At 42.8% G+C, this 18091-nt stretch overlaps 1 protein-coding gene and 1 long non-coding RNA gene across 3 annotated transcripts in view; one reads left to right on the plus strand and one right to left on the minus strand.

The window, feature by feature from the left end:
- The first annotated feature begins 390 nt into the window (after positions 1-390).
- large1 (LARGE xylosyl- and glucuronyltransferase 1) overlaps positions 391-18091 on the plus strand; it is a 117828-nt gene continuing 100127 nt past the window's right edge. Inside the window, exon 1 of one of the 2 annotated variants that reach the window (XM_034673506.1) lies at positions 391-1072. The gene's annotated coding sequence lies outside the window, so the exon portion shown is untranslated. The remainder of the gene's footprint in view (positions 1073-18091) is intronic. The other variant, XM_034673507.1, reaches the window with a different exon arrangement.
- LOC117804996 lies at positions 7527-8213 on the minus strand. The gene is made up of 2 exons (XR_004629313.1): positions 8049-8213; positions 7527-7764 (listed from the first exon to the last, which is right to left on the minus strand). It is a non-coding gene; the product is annotated as an uncharacterized LOC117804996 (long non-coding RNA).

Consider the following 18091-nt stretch of genomic DNA (forward strand, 5'->3'; position numbering starts at 1 on the left):
CCCTTTCCGTAAAAATGAAATGTTAATTTGGTAAAGAAATGGTAAAAGTGTTTCATCTTTTGTAAATTTGTTTTCTTAAATGTAAATTTGTTTTGGTCTTGGTAAAATATTTTTGCTGATGTAATTTTGTTTTCCAAAATGTAAAAATGTTTTCCAAAATGTAAAAATGTTTTCCAAAATGTAAAAATGTTTTCCAAAATGTAAAAATGTTTTCCAAAATGTAAAAATGTTTTCCAAAATGTAAAAATGTTTTCCAAAATGTAAATTTGTCTCCAACTTTGTGAAAGTGTTTCATCTTTTGTAGATTCATTTTGTCCTTCAGGGCCACCGTATGACTGAGTTTCTGAAGCCAAGGGGCCCACAGCTCGAGTTCAGCTCCAGGGTAAGCCTGAGGGTCGATGCAGCCCTGTTTCAGACTCCAGAGGTCCTGAGTGATCCAGTTCAGACTCCAGTCCGTCCTGATCCAGTCCTGCTTCTCCTCCCTTCCCTCCCTGATAGCTGCTCTGTGATTGGTCGCTCGCTGCTTGTCAGGAAGAAAGAGCTGCTGTGTTGAGGCCGAAAACTCAGACACAAGCAGGACCTGGACGACGCAGGAGTACCTCGGAGGACAGGATATACTCTCTCCATGACGTCGGGGCTGAATTTTTAACGAGCCGGGCTGCAGAGGATCTCCCATCCACCTTCCGCGCTGCTGCCGCCGAGGCCGCCGCGTCCTCCTCCGCCTGCCCGCCGCCTGTTCGCCGCTGCCCGCTGCTCTCAGTAATCCAGACCCGCTGCTATTAACGGGTCTGACGCTGCTGTGTGGCGACGCAGGGACAAATCAGTCTGAGATTTAAGTGACTAACAGGTCCGTGGGGGACATAGCGGATCAGCTGTTGCTGTCAGACCGGTTTAACATCCCGGTGCAGATCCAACTCCATGAAGAAGTGCGCGTCGGAGCAGCGTCTCATTCTGCGCAGGAGCTGCTGACCTGAAGACAGACCTCCTCCTGAAGCGGCTCTGTGGGCTTTAAACCTCAGGATTACTCACATGAAGGCGTCTTTAGAGCAGCAGTCTGAAGCTCCTGCAGCAGGTAAGTCAGCAGTTTTCTTGTCTCACATCGGGGTCCAGCCCTGATCCTGCTCCGTGTATAACCGGGGTTATATTTGGCACGACTTGTGTTTTTACTTATAATGATAACCTTAGAAAGTCCTTGTGCTTACATCTCACTAAGGCCTCTGAATGTGTGTGTTTGAGTGTTAACAGCACACTCAGGTTCTGTCTCCTCCATAAAGCAGGCTCGGTCCTCTAACCCCCCCTCGCCCCCCCTCAATAAACCAGTCCGGGAGGAGGATTACAGAGTCCGGCAGAGACCCCCAGACAGTCCCAGCTGTCATGTCCTGTCAGCTTTAACTTTAAACTCCAGCAGGAAGCTTCCTCCTGTTGTCTTTTGTAAGGATGCTAATTATTGTCCCTGTTCGGTCTGTGCGCGTACTGAGCGGCAACAGATGCGCAGAAACGGTGAACCTGAGCGCGCACCAGAGGGATGAGACTGAGAATCTGAGACCTTTAACTCAGTGTTTATCAGATCATATATTCGTGTAATGATGCATATGGATAATCATAATAAACTGAAACGGATATTAAATGTGTGTTAAATTAATGTTCCTTAAAATGTCAGTTATACCTCACTGTTGGTTTTGCAGAAGTTTAACCTCCAGTCACTTATTGTGTGTTGCACAGATCATCCTGCTTCAGTTCAGAGTTTGTTATAATTTTTTTAGTATTGTTGTGCAACAGCTGTTGTAAAGGCAGCTGATTATTTGCAGAATTCTTTTAAAATTGTTGAAGATACACTTGAGCTGAGGCTTGTATTAAATGCAGACAAAACTAAGCTTATGTTCTTTACCAACTCCAAGGCTGGATCATCAAGTGTACCAGTGGTGGTCACTGCAGAGGGAAAGTAGATAGAGGCTGTTACCTCTTACAAATACCTGGGTATTCTGATTGATGAGCCCCTTCATTTTAAACATGTGCTGGCCCTTGTGAGAAAGCTGAGGCTTAAACTGAGTTTTTACTTTCCAAACAAATCCTGTTTCTCTTTTAATGTAAAAAAGCGTCTTGTTGCTGCAACTTTTATACTGGTTCATGACTATGGTGATCTTTTGTACATGCACACCTCTGCTCAGTGTCTTCATAAGATTGATGCAGCTCACCATGCTTCTTTGAGGTTCATTACCAACTGTAAAGCTCTGACTCACCTTTTGTGAGTTGTACTCGTGGGTTGGTTGGCCGTCTCTGCCGACCCGTAGGTTGGTACATCGGTACATTTTCATTTATAGGGCTATTCTTGGTCTGCTGCCACACTACCTCCTGTCTTTATCACACAGAAAAGTGCTGGACAGTACTCACTGCGCTCCCAGGACTTTTTAATGCTTTCTGTCCCAATAGCTCGTACAGAAATTGGGAAAAGGGCTTTTATGTATTCTGCACCTTAAGCCAGGAATTTATTGCAGAAACTCACGGAGCTGGTGTCACTGAATGTTTTTAAATCTAAAATGAAAGACCTTGAAGCTGAATCTTTAGAATATCATTGTTTTTAGTGTATCTTGTTACAACTGCCTCCAAGGTAACGGCTGTTTCTGCAACAAACGTTCTGCTTGTAAAGTGTACTTCGGTTCTCGGTGTGTCTGTAACTTTGTGTTTTTCCCTGCTGACTGTCTCTTCCAGGTCTCCCTTGAAAAGGAGATCTTTGATCTCAATGGGACCAAGCTGGTTAAATGAAGGTTAAATAAAATGAATGATAATTATAATTATAATAAAATCCTTCCAGTCTAGATTTCTGCTGCTGATTTTCCATTTATATGCTTTATTGTGCAAAATCAGCGTTGAGGAAACACAGACATTTCCATGTAGTCTGGAAGGTTTTAAATGTACATAGTGAGCATAGAGGAACATTAAATCCTGAAGTTTATCTGGAGAAATCAACACATTTGTGTATTTATTTATTTATGTAAAGGGAAAGTTCATATTAATTAACATTTCAGCGTCCCATCAATGTACCTCCAGAGCATTCATATCTAAATCTTAGATTGATTTGTCTGAACATCTTAAACCATACGATATGATAGGACATGATTCACTGTATCGTCCTCTTGGATAAATTTGTCTTGGACTCAAGTTATTCATAGTTTCAACCTTGACCTGTTTATAATCTGCTGATTTAAAGTCCTTATGATCAATTACCTGTGGATTGATTTATTGATTGCAAATTTTTTGCAGATCAGTTTGAGCGGGGTTCAATAACTATTTAAAATAAGACATCCCAGTGTCTTTATGATTATCTTATTATTCATGAAGCAGTCAGTGTTATGTTGTAGAAAATAAAATCTATTTAAGAAGAAACACGTTAAACTTCTCTGATGTCAGTGTTTTAATGTAAACACTTCCTGTTCTCCTTCCTCCTGTTTGACAGCAAACTGAAACACATTAATAGATGTCATCTAGAGAGAACACTGATCCAAACTGTGCGCAACTTTCTGACATTTTACAAACCTAACAAAGGTTGAAAGGAGGGCTGCATGATAGATTGCAAATTTATCAACATGGTTCACATTAAATTAGCAAATTATTTAATGCATACGATCAGTGTTTTCATACTCGCGTCACCTGTTAGATAAAGGCCATATTTATATTCATGCTTTTGCAGCTTTTGATGCCTCACATGAAGCTGCAGCGAGCTGTCAGCTGACCTCAGACTCACTGGAGATGATTTACAGATGATAACTTGTGGATGCATGTTGGGTTCACGTTGTCAACACGTTGTAATGTGTAAAACATGAGAACAGCAGATAGATGCAGTAACTATGAGCTGGTTTAGGTAACGTGCACGCTTTAATATTTATGCAACATACTTATTATTGATATGAAAACACACTGGTTGTGTTTATGTTCATATATCCTGCAGGCCGAGTCAGATTTCAAGGGCTGAGCCGAGTGTGGGGAAAATAAGACGATTGTTCACATATATGTGGATTAATTTCCTGTAGTTTTCATATTGCATTAAATATGTCCGAAAGAAAATGTGTTGTAGTGTCAGTATTTTCTGATTTGGTGCACCTCTCATTGAACGAAATGACTGACTCAGACTGTAACTGTCAAATTATTGCCCCCCCCCCCTCTCTTGTGCAGTGCTTCAGAGAAACATGAGTTTATAGCTCCGTCTCTGCTGTGTAACCGTGCGCATTCAACCAATGTTTAAAAGCCAATAATCTGCTGCTGCTGTCAGAGGAAATCCAGTAAATGCCAAGTTTACATTTCTGGACTTCCCAGTAATGGAGAGGCTTCAGTGAGCACAGGAGCGCCATTAAAACCCCTCAGCTGCATCTTCAGATCAGAGGTTTGTGATTCACAGCACACAGGATGAAGAGGTTTCATCATCATGAAGAAGAAGCTGCAGGATTCAGACCTGTGTGCACGCTGACACCTCCACGTAACGAGTCGTAACCTTTAGAGAATCAGAACATGATTGATATCTCCATCAGTCCCTGAACGTGGCGTGTATCAGTCTTATGTCTTTTTGTCTGCGTTAATGAGGAGGAGGAGGAGGAAGAGGAAGAAGAAGAAGAAGAAGGGGAAGAAGAGGAGGAGGAGGAGGAGGAGGAGGAGGAGGAGGAGGAGGAGGAGGGGAACAGCAAACATCACGCTCTCTGACGCTCCACTGACTCTCAGTTCAGACCCGGAGGTGTTACACCGCCAGGTTTCAGGTGATGAAGTCATCAGGATGTAATCACAGAGACACTCTGGAAGATAAACCATCCTCCTCCTCCTCCTCCTCCTCCTCCTCCTCCTCCTTCGTCAGTGCTGAGGAGCTCAGAGTGTGAAACTGCTGCCTTATGAGGGGTGAAGGTGAGGGATGTCTGCAGACTCATAGGTGGAGGTGAGCTTTGTTTTCAGAGGCACAAAATACGAACTTACAGACACACGTCATCTCTCTGTGTGTCGTCCTCCAACATGAGATGGTCTACTTCTTAAACATACAGATTATAATCTCAGCATGTCAAACTCAATCTGACTGACTCTGAGTCTTGTTGGCTTTCTGTCTGAGGACTGAATATATCTTAGATGTTTACTTAAGACAGAACGTTTCTACGGCTTGATAAATTAAAGGAACAGTAGGTGGTCCAGGTGGAGTGTTGGTCTTAAAGTTCATTCTTTGATAAATGAGCGTGTCATGAGCAGGATGGTAATCCTTGATGTGTGCATCATCTTGAAAAAATCCCTGAGAGTAGCTGCTATGTCTGACGGTAGTCGAGTCACCAAACCTGGAGTCCAGGTAGAATCTTGTAGAGTCAGTGGTTTAAGTCTTTAGATCTGGTCTCCGTCTTCTCCTGGGTGTTTATTTCCCAAACCTGTCCCTCTGCTTTTGTTTGGATTTGCTGTAAAGTCTTGGAAAACTTAAATCCCGATCCATGGCGCCTCCTTCCTTTCTCTTCTTGTTGCTGAACGAGTCGTCAGGTGAACGCACCTGTCGGCTGCTCCAAACTGAATAAACCTTCATGCTCCTGCATTAAAACAAAAGCACTAAAAGGAGTCGTCCTCTCCATCTTCACAGTGTCTGAGTGCAGTCAGAGCTGGAGGCCAGGTCTGAACCATCAGACCTCAGGTCAATCAGGAGTCGAGTCCTGGACTGGAATACTTCACCTGCTGCAGGTTAAATCTGCACTCAGCTCAGGAGCTTTTACCTGCTTTTATGAAACCATACTGAGCGGTCTTAGTCCCTGAAAGAAATGATGGTGAGATAAACCAAAAGTATGATTTTTCAAATTCTTCATATATAAGGTCCAACCTGTTGCTCAGTTGTTGCTGCCAACTCGACCTCTGAGTCACAAAAACACCAAACGTGCAGGAGAGAGGAATCTGCTGTGGATAGTCTTATCCTAAAGCTCAGGACGATACACAAAGACTCCATGATGGACGAGTCGGGAGGGAGAACCTGTTGCATTTTTGGATTAAACAGATCTGTCTTTTTTCATTTCTTTTAAAATTAAAGATATATTTTTTAAACGATTTAATTATATAAAATAAACTAAACTAAATCAGTTGTTTAATTTTGACGTGTTTAAACTTACTAACTTTGTATCAAAAGCCTGGAAAAGAAGACAAGATAGTCTCTTTAAGTAGTGTGCATTTTTAGTTTTATTATTTTCTGTCATTCTGTAATTTTCTCCCTCAGTTTCCTAACAGGGAATGATCATGGTGTCTTCTTAGCCCATCCCGGCTGGGCATATGATTGTATGCATGACACAATAATAAAATAAAAACTTCAAACTTTAAACTATACAAAATAAATATATTTAAATGTATTTTTGTTTTATTAAAACATTTATGTATTTATTTATTTGTATTTTATAAAATAATAAAATGTATAAATATAAATAAATAAATATAATTATTAATTTATTTTTATTTTATTGAAAAAAATACAAATTCTATAACCATTATAAGTATAACTTACCCATAGTTAAAGACCACCTGATAAACATTAATACCAAAAACAGTGACATTAAACGCACCGTTTACCCGAAAAGCATTCAACATTTGACCAATCGCATGCAGCTACATTCATGAAGCATTAGGGATGGGTACCTTTCACATTTGAACCGATACGGTACCGATACCCGGTACCTGAGAATCGGTTCTGGTACTCAACGGTACCAATTTTCTGTACTTTTGTGTGTTTATGTGGTAATAAATGTTAATTTAAAAAAAAAAAGGTTAAATTTAACATATTTATTTAATTTAACATGAAATGAACAGAAACAGGATTATATAGGTGGTTAGATATATTAGCTGACACATGCTCGTGGAGTCTAATTGCTCTTTCGGGAGTTTATCAATGAACACACGTGAACGCCTGTGAACGGGAAAAGTCAGTTCTCCGTCTCTTTATAATAACAGGACACACAACTTACTTGTTGGGCATTCACGCACACAGGAACGGTTATAAACAGGGCAGGTAGTCGGATCGAGAGGGTCAGTCTCAACCATAGACTGTATAAAATAAACGTAATCCTCATGAAGTTCTGCCTCGCGGTGAGTGCGCGCGCCCGTCAGCTGCAGGCTCCGTTTGGCGCGCTCCCGCGCAGATGCAGAGAGCAGAGCGCAGAGACGTCCACCCGATCAGTCTCAAACTTTATTGCAGGGCGAAAGTCTGGAAAATATCCTACTCTTCACAGTCAAAGGGATGCGTTCAGGTACCGAAACATGGTACCGTTTGTTTTTACGTGAGTCGGTACTCGGTAGTACCGACAGAATTCGGTTGGTACCTATAAAAGTACCGAATTCGGTACCCATCCCTATGAAGCATGCATTAGCCTTATCAATATTCATCCCCATGTTATTTGCTGCTGATTTATGGCGACTGTGAGGTTAGCTAACAGGATGAGGGAGGATGTTATCCATGAAAACGTTGCTGCTAGAAGTCACAGAATAATGGCTGTAAAAAATGATGTGATGCAAACAAACAGGCGCTGTGTAAAACATGGTAACCTCTGAGAAACGAGGAACTTTAATCTGGAGATATTCTGCAAACACAACATGTCATCATCTGTAAACAGTCAGTGTTAGTTGAAGATGTTCCTCATGCGGTGCAGGTCTGGTTCGATCTGAAAGGTGAAGTGTTCGTCTTTAGATTTGGTTCCTGGAGAGAGAGGAGTAAAGCCTCATGATACTGAGACGGTGGAAGTCGTCCTTTATCCTGCATGCTGCTCCAGAGCTCCGACTCTGCAGAAACGATGATAAACAGTCATTGAGTGGACTTCATTTGAACGGTGTGAGAGCACGTCTGCAGACTCTCTGCTGAGCTCTCCGGTCGTTTCATCAGAAACAAGAAGCTCTGAATCAGAGCAAGAAGCTTTTCAAATGTCAGACTTCTTACTCGTACAGGTGCTTTCACAGCTTTATTTACTTCATGATGTTTAGAGTTATTGTCAGATCTTAACGTACAGAGTTCATTATTTCAGCCTCAGCATCATACACTCAACACAACAAGGTTAAGAAGAACACACCTTAACCTTTCAATGTCATGCTGGTTACATGCAGCAGAGAGTTTGTCCTCAGATGTTGAGACTGTCTCAGACTTCTTCCAAACAGAAACCTTAGACCGTCCTTGTTTGCAGGCGGTGCTGATGATACTGATATACATGAGCAAACATTGTTGATGCACTGTCTCCAGTCCTGCAGGAACATAATAGGATAGTGTAGGTACGATGTGCACATGCAGTTTGTATGATACACCTGACTATGCTGCTTTAACTGGTTCACTTTCAAAGACTCTTTATGCAGAGTTAGTGAAGAGTTGTTCTATTAACATGTCACCTTCCTGATGCTGATTCCTACGTGTAAAACTGAGCGTTGTCCGAGTCGATCTCCCCTCCTATTTTAGTGCATTTAAAAACATACCTTGAATCTGATTTCTTTAGTAATTTGCGTTCCTCTCTCCGTCTATGGAAGAGAGAAGTCTCAACATGATCTCCAGCAAACCGGGGAGAGAGGGTAAGGAAGGCGGAGACCTCTGAGGATACCTGGGTCCAACCATAACTTAAAGAGACTTCTATCTTACGTCAAAGTCTGCTTTTAAACTGAATCAGTCAGTTGTTGAGTTTTCAGGCGCTTTAATCACTGAGCATGTTTGTGTTTGAGAGGAGGAGACCTCTGAGGGTGATTCAGCTTTCTGTAAAAACTTCTGAAGCTATGAGAACTCAAAGTGCTGCAGGGTAAAGTTTGTTAAGTTAACAGCCTGCCGTGCTGCTGCTGCTGCTGCTGCTGAAAGGTCAAGTCCAGGTCTCTGAGACTGATGAGTCAATCAAATGTCAGATTTAAAGGGCAGCACCGTCTGCTGCTTACCCCCGTGCAACGTGTCCGTCTTTTCAGATGTTTAAACAGGTCGGATCGAGGAAAGCCGCAGAGGAACAAGGAGTTCCTGGACATCCAAAACTGTGTTTTACTTGAAACAGTTCCCCATTTTACCTTTCATTGGATGTTCTCAGTTCATTGTTTTGTTTTCTTAGATTTTTCTGTTTCATAATCACAGATCACTAATTTCTATCATGTTTAAGTCCTTTGAAAATTTACACTGGTTTCTGCAAAATAGTGACAAAAATCATCTGTATGGTGTTAAGGCTCATTTATGCTCTACTCTATATTTGCATGAGTATACTGTCGGAGACCCCTGTCCACATTTCTACATGTTTTCTGCAAGCTTGTGAATACAGACCAAACGTTGCAGGACTGCTGAAAGTTGTTGAGGGGCAGTGTCGAGCAGTGAAGCCAATAATTCGAACCATAAACTGTCCTAAGGCGGGTTTATACCTCTGCGTCGCCTCTGCGCAGCACAGGTATACATACTTGAGTGTCGATGTGTCTGTGTCGCTCAGCAATTCTCTGCTGAAACTCTTGAGGGCAGTGTGTTCTCTCTGATAGCCGGTCACCTGTTTCCGGCCCCGCTATGATCTCTGTTTACTTTTCCACAGAGATTCAGAGTATGTTATATTAATCTACAGCTGATACATGTTTCTGTTTATCATACAGACATGATTACAGGGAAGAATAGAGAGGAGGGGATGAAATACACGGCTGATGAGCGGGGATCCCGGAAGTGCTGTAAATGCGGGAAATACAATGCCGCCGAGCCGACCAATCGCAGGGCTTGCAGTGCGTGACAATTAAAACTGTACAGTCATGGCCAAAAGTTTTGAGAATGACACAAATATTACATTTTCACAAAGTCTGCAGCTTCAGGGTTTTTAGGTGTTTTTGTCAGATGTTTCTATGGTATAATGAAATACAATTAGAAGCATTTCATAAGTATCAAAAGCTTTTATTGAGAATTACACAGAATTCATGCAATAAGTCAATATTTGCAGTGTTGACCCTTCTTTTTCAAGACCTCTGCAATTCTCCCTGGCATGCTGTCAATCAACTTCTGGACCAAATCCTGACTGATGGCAGTCCATTCTTGCATAATCAATGTTTGGAGTTTGTCAGAATTTGTGGGGTTTTGATTGTCCACCCGCCTCTTGAGGATTGACCACAAGTTCTCAATGGGATTAAGATCTGGGGAGTTTCCTGGCCAAGGGCCCAAAATCTTAATGTTTTGTTCCCCGAGCCATTTTGTTCTGACTTTTGCTTTATGGCAAGGTGCTCCATCATGCTGGAAAAGGCATTCTTCATCACCAAACTGCCCTTGGATGGTTGGGAGAAGTTGCTCTCGGAGGACGTTCTGGTACCATTCTTTATTCATGGCTGTGTTTTTAGGCAAGATTGTGAGAGAGCCCACTCCCTTGACCGAAAAGCAACCCCACACATGAATGGTCTCAGGATGCTTCACTGTTGCCAAGAGACAGGACTGATGGTAGCGCTCACCTCGTCTTCTCCAAACAAGCCTTCCTCCAGATGCCCCAAACAATCGGAAAGGGGATTCATCAGAGAAAAGGACTTTACCCCAGTCCTCAGCAGTCCAGTCCCTGTACCTTCTGCAGAATATCAGTCTGTTCCTGATGTTTTTACTGGAGAGAAGTGGCTTCTTTGCTGCCCTCCTTGACACCAGGCCTTCCTCCAAAAGTCTTCGCCTCACAGTGCGTGCAGATGCACTCACACCTGCCTGCTGCCATTCCTGAGCAAGCTCTGCACTGGTGGTGGCCCGATCACGCAGCTGTAACACCTTCAGGAGACGGTCCTGGCGCTTGCTGGACTTTCTTGGGCGCCCTGGAGCCTGTTTGGCAACAATTGAACCTCTCTCCTTGAAGTTCTTGATAATTGGATAGACGGTTGACTGAGGTGCAATCTTACTCGCTGCTATAAACTTCCCTGTTAGGCCCTTTTTGTGCAATGCAATGATGGCTGCACGTGTTTCCTTGCAGGTAACCATGGCTAACAGATGAGGAACAACGGTGTCATGCACCATCTTCCTTTTTAAATGTCCAGTCACTCAATCATGACAGATTGATCGCCAGCCTTGTCCTTATCAACACCCACACCTGTGTTAATGTGTGTGACACCTGTGTGTCATTGAAATGATGTTAGCTGGTCCTTTTGTGGCAGGGCTGAAATGCAGTGGAAATGTGTTTTTGATGATAAAGTTCATTTTCAAGGCAAAGAGGGACTCTGCAATTAATTGCAGTTGAGCTGATCACTCCTCATAACATTCTGGAATATATGCAAATTGCCATTATAAAAACTGAAACAGCAGACTTTGTGAAAATGAATAGTTGTGTCATTCTCAAAACTTTTGGCCATGACTGTAGTCACATTTTGGAGCAGGTGCACATCAGCTTTGTGCGTAGGTACGGGAGCTATGTGGACCTCCAGCGTAGGCTACGCCATCGATTCGACACAGAAGTATAAATCAGCCTTTACTGTTCAAGACGATGAGTTAGTTTGTTTTGATGTCCGTGCTTTTGAATCGCCTCATGAAGGAAAGGGTCCGTATTAATCAAGCGTCCATTAACGGGACGATGGAACCACAGGGAGTGAAATGAAAAAATGTGTAAACATGGAGCAAGTCGATACAGATGGAGTAAAATATTTTTTGATATTCTAGATGCTAAAACCTAAATTATATGATATGCATAAAAATTAAAGAGTTACTCTAACAGTAATCATGTGATGAACACAGTCGGGTGAATGATTAACAGACCTGTGCTCCGTGTTTCTGTGTCAGACGTTTGTTTCAGTAAAATAATCTTCATCGTTTGAGTTCATCTCTTCTTTTTAGAATCATCCCTCCTCTGTGTTTTTCACTCTGTTCATCCCGCTCGTATTTATCCTCCTTGCCGTGTTTGTGCTCGTTGTCAGGAGAAGTGTGAACACGACGCTGCATCTCTGCCGTGGTGTGATGGCGTGCAGCGTTGCAGAGGTTCCCAGATGTGCAGCAGCAGCAGGAGGCGACTGTTCTCTGCCCCGGAGAGAAGCTGCTGAAGTCACCTCTGACATTCAGACTGAATGGAGCCAACCTTTCCTACCTCTCCTCGCTGTGCGGCGGGCAAGCGAGTGGGAGGCTGCACACGGCGCTGCTCTCTGCAGACTTCAGAGCTGGACGCAGAGAATGAGCTCAGACTGTTTTAAAACACTCCGAGTTAAAGGTCGAGGTCTGGATGTGTCTCTCTGTTTGGATCCACAATGTTCGGAGTGAATGTTTCCCTTCAGCGTCTGCTCCGTGAATCATTCCTGTCCTTTAATCTGTCCGTTCAGAAACCACGTCTGCTAAATTACAGCTTTCCTCTCCTCCTCAGGGAATCTGACACGTCCACAAAGGAGACGAAGGAGAAGTGACAAAGCTCAAACTCATCAGACAAAAGGAACATGGTTCAGTGTGACAGAGAGATTCCTCTTTAGATGAATCAACATCCCTCTGATACAAACTGATCCTGTCGTTTATCCCAAAACATAAAACCTGTAAAGCTTTAAGTCGTCAAAGATCTGCTCGGGTCAGATTATTCTGGTGGAGGTTTAAGTTCTCTAAAGATGCAGGACAAAAAATCAAAGAGAAATCCGTCTGAAATATATTTATTCAATATACGTTATAAATATCTCAATTTCTACTCTAAATATACCTAATTATGTAATTTTCTTAAATAATAAAAAGACTGTATATTTCTTTATGGAATCATAATGTATGAAATGTATTAAAATTATGATTGACAGGTCTTCAAATAAATGACCTTATGTACCTGCAGTATCAATTTTGATACACACATTTTCAAAACGGTTTGCCTATAAATTAAGTTATGAAATATTAATTAGTTTCACATTTCACCAATTCAGTAACTATTCCTCTTGAAGTTTCAGTAACAACTTGAAAGTTTTTTTCCACCAAACTTTTTCAAAATTGGTAAAAATAGTGGGTCTCTGATCCACAGCAGCCATGTTGGATGTCTCAAGTGACGGCCTTCTGGTGCATGAATTACTCACACCTGCTCCAATAACTGCTACAGCTTTCTACATGATAACTCAGAGTTTCCTCCTATTTTCACTTTAGATTGATGATCTGTTTTCCAAGAGCATCCTGGTAGAGACAGTCAGCAGTAGGGGTGTGCCAAAATATCGACACTTATGATATCGCAGGATTTCGTCTTGCCATATGTTATCGATACACGGGCGCCAAATATTGATATTTAAACAATAAACATACAGCCGTTCTAAACAGATTCTCTCACAAAAACCCTCTACAATATTGATTTACAGAGTCACTACTTCAAGCCTCCTCATGATGGCGCTTAGCATGAATAAGTGGGTGCTGCAGTAGAGTACTCTTTGAAAGGAGATAAAAAGAAGAAGAAAAATAAAATGGCGCAAGGTGGAGGATTAGCAAACAGCAGAGAAAAACATGTGAAAGATGCACTGTTGAATTTCAAATCTAAAGTCTGGGCCCACTTCGGCTTTTACTATGCCGACAATGGAACAACACTTGATAAAGAGTTCGCAATCTGCAAGAACTGTCTCACGAAGGTCAAGTATAAGGGCAACAAAACGAACATGCATAGCCACCTTGTCCTTCATCATCCTAAGCTTGCTGTGGAGGAGAAGACGGTTCCCGACACTAATGCTAACGTGTCTGTAAGTTTCTGTAATTTTCTGTTAATTTGCACATGCAGAAAATATTTTGGTAAAGCATTATTTTGTATCATTCTTCCCTTAAAAGTGACATATTATGCTCTTTTTCATCAAAATATATTGGTCTAAGAGGTCCCCAAAACGTGTCTTTAAAGTTTATGCTCAAAAAACCACTTTGAAATCAGATTTTGGCATGCCTGTAAACCCCTCTTTTTCAGCCCTGCTCAGAACAGGCTGTTTTCTGTATCTGTGCCTTTAAATGAGAATGAGCTCTCTGACCACGCCCCCTCAGGAAGTGGATGTGGCCTCGGCTGTCCAGCACGTTGATCTAATGTTTACATGTTGGCTGAATATACACGGCTGCTCAAAAACCGCGTTACTTCAACCATCTGAATTTGATCCAGAATCTGATCCTGATGGAGAGGCGCCTGCAGTAGGACCTTTCTGAACGATTGGTCACAGATTTTGTGTTTCTTGTTGTTTTATTTGTCAGTATGTCGACGTGTGTCTTGGTACACAGCTACGAACATGTAGCTATGTGGCTATGCTAGGTAGCGCTAACACTATTCCATGAAAAATAAAAATCATCCACTAGATCTTCAAATCTGCAGACGTGGGGAGTAAAACCAACCTTTGTGTTTATTAAGACAGCCTACAACTAGCATGCCTCCCACCTAAGTTCCTTGTTAGCACACGTGTGCAGGGAATGAAAAATGGAGGAGGGGTTGAGTTGTATTTTATACAGTCTATGGGCTGAACAAGCTCCGAGCTCTGACTTCCGTTACAGACCGGATGGCTTTTAAACACTGAAAACTAAAACGGCTCGTTTCACACACATTTATAGAAAGGTGGAGAAATCAGAACAGGGGCAGAATGGATTTTTTTCATTTTCGGGGGGGGTTTGTAGACATGCCAGGGACACATATTTCAGGTAGAGAACCATTAAAAAGTCGATTTTGCATGATATGTCACCTTAAAAGACTTATACATAACACAATGACATTTGACAAGTTGTGGTCAGTGTGTTGTAAAAAGAGCCACTGTGCAGTAGATACTTTGTTTTACTTGGCTGTCGTTCATGTGAAATTGATTGACAATGTTATGTAATTCCTGTGAAATGGATTCAGTGCAGTCAATAAATTCTGAATTTCTTCAGTGACACAGATATTGGGATGTATCGTTGATGATATTTCCTGCAATATATCGATTATTGTAGAATCGCTGTATCGTGATAGTATCGTTATAGTCGGCAAAATATCGTGTTAGTTTCGTATCGCGAGGGACCTGGTGATACCCAGCCCTAGTCAGCAGCCGTACATACAAACATGACATCAGATATCCGCTGGGGTCTCGTCTCACACTGTCTGGGTTCCAGTTTGAATCTTTCAGCGCTCTGAAGTTCTGATTCTCAGTTTTCTTCTGCCGACAAAAACAAAAACACATCCTTCAGGAGAAACTCAGAGTTCAATAACACTACCCTCTTTGCACCAACACATGGATGTCGTTGTCGTCACACGTTAATGATGACTTTGTTTACCTGGCGTGCTCGCTGTTACCTGATGTGATTATTCAGGCCGATGCAGCTCTGGAATCACGGCTCTGTTTGTTATTTCGTAGACTGTTTTTGTTCTCCTCCTCGTCGCAGTTGTTTTTAAGAATCCAGTGTGTGAGACATGAAGCTGAAGCAGGTCCGTCTGTGGAGGCCTGTCAGACATTCAGCTGCTAACGGGCTCCACACACAGTAACACAACCCTGGATCACACACTAGCACCTGTTCAGTGTGTGCGTGTGTGCGTGTGTGCGTGTGTTGTAGCTGTCAGCTGATGCTGTGATCACACTGGACAGCTGCAGAGGACGCCGAGCCTGCGTCTGTTTTGAGAGTTCACTTCATGAACACCGAGATCACAGACATTTCCTCTGAGATGATCTGCTCTCTCTTTACGCAGTCAGCTGATTTTAACGCAGGACTGAGATGGTGTTACGTTCCTGTCTGTGTGTGTTTCTCTGGGTAATAATGATGAACACAGAAACAAAGAGGTTAGAAATTCAGCTGGCAACAATCAGTGTTAATCAGGGGCCTCTTTGCACTTAGTTTAATTCTGCAGACAATCATGTTTGAATTTTATCCCTCATATGTCAGCTGCTCCCTCCCGAGCACAATATCTCACAGAGCATGCTAGCACTGTGCCTTTGTCCTTCTATCTTGGCGCTAACATGTTGTAATGAAACTGCAAACTTGCTCTGAGTCTTCAGCCTCCTAAACATCTCAGCTCTGCAACAGCATAGAAACAAACCATGACACCTTCAGACGGACACATTGAACCCCTCAGCAGCGTAGTATTCGTGTCCCAGTGTGTGATTTCACATCGCATTACAGCACTGGGCGAGCACAAGAGACACGGCTTGTAAACACACAGCTGGAGCACCACACACACACACACACACATACACACACACTCAGACCTACACACACACATCACCACCATCTTCCTCCATTGCCTTCTGTTAAACCTCTGAATGAGGACATTAGTCTGTGTCTCCTCGCCTAAAGAAAGTTAGACTCCTCTCCTGGATCCTAGTCCTGTCACCGCGTCAGGACCGACTCGGCTCACAGAGTTTCAGACGACAGATGGACGCGTGTCAGTGTCGCCCTGTGGCAGACTCTGACTCTCAGGTGGTTCAGTTTGTCTGCCGGCTCTGTCAGACACAGATGTTTTAATGAGGATCAGCAGTGATGAAGAGCAGAGCGGTTTGAATGCAAATGTGTGAAGTGAGACCAGTCAGCATGCAGAAACACCTGGACCAGGAGTAATCAGAGAGCACATAGAGAGGAAACAGGACGCTTATTACACCTGTGACAGGCTCCAGGCGATGCCAACCTCCAACCCCCTGTGTTTATTTAAAAGAGAGATGTGAACACTTTATGATTTAAGATTTCACTTCAGGCCTTATTGAAGAAGTTATCACAATTAGCCTACACGCTTGTATAACCTCTGACCTCTGTGCTGCAGTGTTTGTCTTATTCGTCTCAGCTCAGCGTTTAATCTATAAGTATAAATAAATTCACACAGTTTCATTATTTGTGCATTAACACATATTTTAATGTGCAGCCTGATTATTTATGTTGATTCATAAATCAGTGAATCAACAAACTGCAGGTTCCTAATCGCTCGGTGCAGAAACAGTGATTCACAGTAATTAGCTCCGACTCTGAAAATGTCACTAAAGTGTAATATTTCTTCATCACACCAGCTGATGTGTAGAACACACACATAATGACTCAGTGGCTCGCTCTCTGATTGTGCCTCTAATTGGTTATTCATTATTTCCCGCTGATTGACTTTGATTCTTTTCATTCTGTAAACATTTCATTCTCAGCGCGCTGCGTTCGCTCAATGTTGCGCTGCGTCTCTCTGCTCGGCCGGAATGAGACGTTAGATAAGGGCCACGTCACATGCATGCACGCATGCACACACACACACACATTATCAGCTGCTCGTATCTGCTGCTCTTTTCCTCCATGCTGCTGTCAGAGTTATGATCCATAAACCATCATGTGACCTATCTCTCTCTGCTCAGGTGTGTTCCTCACAGTCTCACCTGCTCTGTGTGTGTTACTGATCAGAGAAGAAGAAGCTGCACGTTGACCCAGCATGGTATCAGAATAAAGAAACTCTCTCTGCTGATCTGAGCCTGGCTGCAGGTCTGCAGAGCTCTGCAGGTCTCTGATTCTGCGTCCTCCTCGTGTTGGCTGGTGTAGATGTTTAGTCCTTGAAGGTCTGACATGCAGCTCCCTGAACGCTGGCTCCCTGAAGACCCGAGGCTCCACACACTCGGCAGGGAAAACCCAGAAGAGCCAGACAGTCTGCTCCTCAGGGAGCTCGTAGTGCGACCATGAACCTGAGTACAGCTGAGTGTGGAGTAAACACAGGACTGTAGAGAGAGACTCAACTCGCAGCATGAAACCATCCACACGCTCACAGTGAGTGGCTCATGGTGTGATGTTTGTATTGTTGTTAGGGGTGTTACAAAATGCAATTCATCGAGAATCACCGGAAACACCTGAAACCACAAACGCACCCATTCATAGAAAGACGATCTTTGCAGCAGAAGTAAACATGTTTACAGCCTGATTAAAAAAACAGCTTAGGTCTAGGTAGCTAATTTCTCTATCAGCACACACTGTACGGGGGATGAATTTTTTTTATATGCTACAGTTCAGAAGATATTAAGATTACGAGTTTTGCCCAAATAAGGGCGTGGCTGACTTGATTGACAGGTGGGAACACATAGCTGTTGACTAGGAGGCTCAAACTCCGCCTCTTTACGTCACACATTGACTGGTTGAGTTCAGCATAACCAATATGGCTGCCGCCACCGATTGGCTTCATAACAGCGCTCAAGAACAGATGGGTGACGTCACCGATACTACGTCCATTATTTATACAGTCTTTGGGTTTAAGTTACACAGTTTACATCTTTTGTGATGCTTTTATTT

The sequence above is a fragment of the Notolabrus celidotus genome, chromosome 21 (genome assembly GCF_009762535.1).
Source record: "Notolabrus celidotus isolate fNotCel1 chromosome 21, fNotCel1.pri, whole genome shotgun sequence".
Classification (NCBI taxonomy): Eukaryota; Metazoa; Chordata; class Actinopteri; order Labriformes; family Labridae; genus Notolabrus; species Notolabrus celidotus.